A 4750-nucleotide genomic window follows, 5' to 3' on the forward strand; every position below is an offset into this window, starting at 1 on the left:
CCAGATAGATTCACAGCTGAATTCTACCAGACTTACAAGAAGAACCAGCATGAATTTTACCAAAGATTTTGCATAAATTGAGGAGGGACTCCTCCCTAACGCAGTCTATGAAGCTACTATCACTTCAATACCCGTAGTAGGAAAGAACACAACCAAAAAAGAAAGCTACAGCCCAATGTCCTTGTGAACATAGATGGAAAAAGTCTCAAAAAAATATTAGCAAATAAAAATCAACAGCACATCAAAAAATTTTCACCTTTTTTGCAAAGTGATGTTTGGTCTTTTGGATATACTCCTAAAAGAGGAATTACAGGATCAAACAGCAGATTTAAATCTCTGAGTGTTCTCCAAACTTCTTTCCAAAAGGAATGTATTAGCCTGCATTCCCACCAACAGTGCAGAAATGTTCCCTTTTCTCCACATCCACATCAATATCTGTAGTTTTGGGATTTTGTTATGTGGGCTACTCTTACTGGAGTTAGATGGTATCTCAAAGTGGTTTTGATTGCATTTCTCTGATGATTAAAGATGATGAGCATTTTGAGGAGGGGGAAGCTTTGATAGAGGAAGAGTAAATGGTGGGACCACACCTATGGAGCATATTGCAAGGGACAAGTCAAATCTATCAAGTATAGAACATAAATGTCTTAACACAATAATCACGTAAATCAGGCAAAAGCTATATTAATTACTTTGATGTAATCACTCCAAATTGCATAAAAAAATCAACACATTATACCCCACATATGCATAAATGTATTCATAATCTATTTGTATATGACTTAAAAAAATATTCACCATGATCACGTAGGTTTAATCCCATGGATACAATGATGGTTCAATATATGCAGATAAATAAATGTGATTCGTCACATAAACAGAAGCAAAAGCAAAGAATACATGATTATCTCAATAGATGTAGAAAAAGCATTTAATAAAATACAGCCCATCTTCATGATTAAAACCCTTGACAGTTTAAATATACAAGGAACATATTTTGTAATAGTAAAACATATTATAAACCTATGGCCAATATCATACTGAATGTGGAAAAGTTGAAAGCATCTCCCCTAAGATCAAGGAACAAGATCAAGGTTGCCAATGTCACCACTTATGTTCAGCATAGCTAGTACTAGAAGTCGTAGCCAGAGCAATCATATGAAAGTCAGAAATAAATAATGGGTATCTAAATCAGGAAGGAAGGAGGCCAAATTATCCCTATTTGCCAACAATATGATCTTGTATCTAGAAAACCCTAAAGAGAGCACCAAAAGACTCCTAGAATTGATAAATAAATTCAGTAAATTTCAGGTTACAAAATCAATGTACATGAATGAGTAGCATTTATGTATATTAATAACAGTCAAACTGAGTAAAATCAAGAACTTAACACATTTTAAAGTAGCTTCAAAGAAAATAATATACATAGAAACATATACGAGTTGAAAGATCTCTACACGGAGAACTACAAAACACTGATGAAAGAAATTATAGCTGACACAAGTGGAGAAACATTCATGCTCTTGAATTGGAAGAATCATCATTGTTAAAATGTCCACACTGCCCAAGTGATTTCTGTAACTGTTACAAAACTACCATCACATACCAATGTCAGTTTTTACAAATCTAGAAAATATAATCCTAAATTTCATATGGAACAAAAAAGAGCCTAAATAGCCAAAGCAATCTTAAGCAAAAGAAAAACTGCAAAAGCATCATATTACCTCATTCAAATTATACTATGAGGATCTAGTAACAAAACAGCATGGTATAATATAAAGCTAGAAATGAACCAATGGAACAGAACAGAGAACCCAGAAATAAAACCATATAGCTACAGCCAACTGATTTTCACAAAGCACTCAAAAACATACACTTAGGAAAGGATCCCCTATTCAATAATTTATACTGGGAAAATTAGACAGCCACATTCAGAAAAATGAAACAGGATCCCTCTCTTTCACCATATATAAAAATTAACTCAAAATAAATAGAAGACTTAAATGTTAGACCTGACATCATAAAAATTCTAGAAGAGATCATAGGAAAAACTCTTCTAAACATTGAAGCAGGCAAAAAATTTATGACCAAGACTCAAAAAGTAAATACAGCAAAAACAAAAATAAATACCTATACTTATTAAACTTAAAACATTTATGCACAGCAAGGGAAGTATTCAGCAGAGTAAATAGACAACCTACATAATGGGAGAAAACAAATATTTGTAAAGTATACAACTGACAGAGTGCTAATATCCAAAATCTATTAAGAACTAAAAGCAATCAGCAAGAAAAAAGCAAATAACACCATTAAAAAGTGGAAAAAGAACATGGACAGATTTTTTTCAAAAGGTTAGATAATTGCCAATAAATATATGAAAAATATGCTCAGCATCACTAATCATAAGGACATGTAAATTAAAACTACAATGAGATACCACCATTCCCCTACCAAATCATCAGTTTAAAAAATTAAGAAACAGTACATGTTGACATGGATATAGTAAAAAAGGAACATGTACGTACTATTGAAGGGACAGTACATTAGTATAACCTCTATAGAAGACAGTGTTGAGAGTCCTCAGTGAACTAAAGGTAGGCCTACCATTCAATTCAGCAATCATCTAGCAATCCCACTACTGAGTATCAAAAAGACAATTGCACAAAAATGTTCATTGCAGAACAATTTGAAATTACAAAGATAAGTAATCAACCTGAGGGCCCATAATTTAATGAGTGGGTAAAATAAATGTGAATAAATGTGGTACTTATATATCATGGAGTGCTTCTCAGTCATAAAAATGTCTTTTGCTGCAATTTGAATGAAACTGGAGATTATCCCAAGTAAAGTGTCTCAAGAATGGAAAAGCAAACAGCACATGTACTTACTAATAAGTAGGAACTAAACAATGAGTACACAAGGTCATAAAGTAGTAGAAAAGACTTTGGAAACTAATAAGAGAGAAGGAGGGAAGGAGGAAGATGGATAAAACTTACCTATCAGGTAAAATGTACACTATCATGGTTACAGACACACCAGAAAGCCCCAACTTCAGCTTTGTATATCTTCTCCATGTAGCAAAAACACCTGTGCCTTCTTAATGTTGTGGGGAAAAGCTGATTTTTTTTCATCATTCTTAACATTATATAATATAAATGATACAAATTTCAACGCTTATACCAACCAACCATGCTGTGTGTTGCTTAGATAATGTAAAATTTTTATTTAGGCTTGTATTACTATCTTTCCTCATAATATTTTTCCTACTTAAATATCAAAGAGTTTTAAGAATTTATTTCAAAACCATAGTCATTTTAGATAGGGAGTTAAGTTGATTGATTTAATGCTTGCAAAATTTTTCTTTCCTATTGGTCACTATCTACTTGAAATCTTTGCTCTGTTTCAATTGTCATTTAATTAAAATAATCCTCTGAGTTTTTGCTTCTACTAGAGTAGATTGGCACTATAATTTCTTTTTTTTTTTTTTAAAGTTGTTTTTTTTTTTATTATGGCAGTAGGAGAAATTAATAAATTTTTATTCGAGGAATTTCACATGTGATTCTCCTTCTGCTGTCCATCTCAATGGCTGGAGTCACCGAAGATTTACCTTCAAGACAGCCCTTTTTAATGAACAGATCCTCAATCCACATTTGTCCTGTTAGCCCTACATAATAACAAAAGTTTATATCTCCAAAGATGATCATATAAAACAAGCCTCCCTTAGCTCCACAAACCACCTATTTATTAGCTGTCCTGAACAGTTAGCAAGAGATCCAGGCATGCACTGTTTGTCAGGAACAATCACAGTTGCTTGCTTTGTATTTCCACTTGGACAGTGTCACATGCAGGCAACGGAGGGAAAACCAGTCTAATAAAGGGTTAATACAATGTCCCCAGTAGGTTGAGTGCTACCAAAGTAGCAGATAGAAAACCTAGTGGAAGTTTTTTTATGGTCATGTCCACAGCAATTGAGAAACTGCATTCTAAAAGCCTTGGTAATGACCATTATGGCACTATAATTTCTGAATCATTGTTCATCCCCTAGTCCTCCTTTTCTAGAATGTCATATTGCATTACCCTCGGAAAGAACCTCAGAGGATGTGGAAATCAGAGGTCTGTGCTCAAACTATTCCTTTGCTCTCACTCTTTGCATTCATTTATGGACATGACCAATGTGTGCATTCATCACTGCCATAATACTCAAGGAAATTTATAATTTGTTCAATTTAATTATAACTTCAACATTGAGAGATATTTCCCTTTTATGATCCATTTCCTGAACAATCCTATTGCCTAATTAGAGATGCTTATAAATAGGGCCTCCTCTAGGGCGAGCAGGGCAGCAGGTGAATACTTTATGCAGGGCCTGATTTAAAAATGTATTATATTTATGGGCTTATGAAAGGTACAGTGATTGATTATAAAGATTCTTTTTAATTGCACACAGAACTGAGGCACTTATCTACTTATTTATTGTCCAGTCAGCACATATGAAGATTCTTGGTAATGTTCAAGCACCAGCTCCTTCTCTTTAGGTTCATGAATAATTTTGTGAAGATGTCCTAGGTTGTTAAATGACTGTTGCAGGCTACTTTCATGTTTCCTACTTTCAGAAAAAAGAAAGCAATGTTGTTGTTAATCACAATATTGTGGCTTTTGGGAACCTGTTTGTATTGAAATGCTATCTCTCCCTTTGCCCCCGCAATCATGGCAATACCATTGACTTAACGCTGGTTACGTTGTTATTTAT

General features: G+C 33.7%; 1 non-coding gene across 1 annotated transcript; it reads right to left on the bottom strand.

Moving 5' to 3' along the window:
- Nucleotides 1-3885: 3885 nt before the first annotated feature.
- On the bottom strand, nt 3886-4005 carry LOC128591064 (small nucleolar RNA SNORA32). Its single transcript, XR_008381500.1, has one exon. It is a non-coding gene; the product is annotated as a small nucleolar RNA SNORA32 (small nucleolar RNA).
- Nucleotides 4006-4750: the final 745 nt, after the last annotated feature.

Source organism: Nycticebus coucang, chromosome 7, assembly GCF_027406575.1.
Source record: "Nycticebus coucang isolate mNycCou1 chromosome 7, mNycCou1.pri, whole genome shotgun sequence".
NCBI lineage: Eukaryota > Metazoa > Chordata > Mammalia > Primates > Lorisidae > Nycticebus > Nycticebus coucang.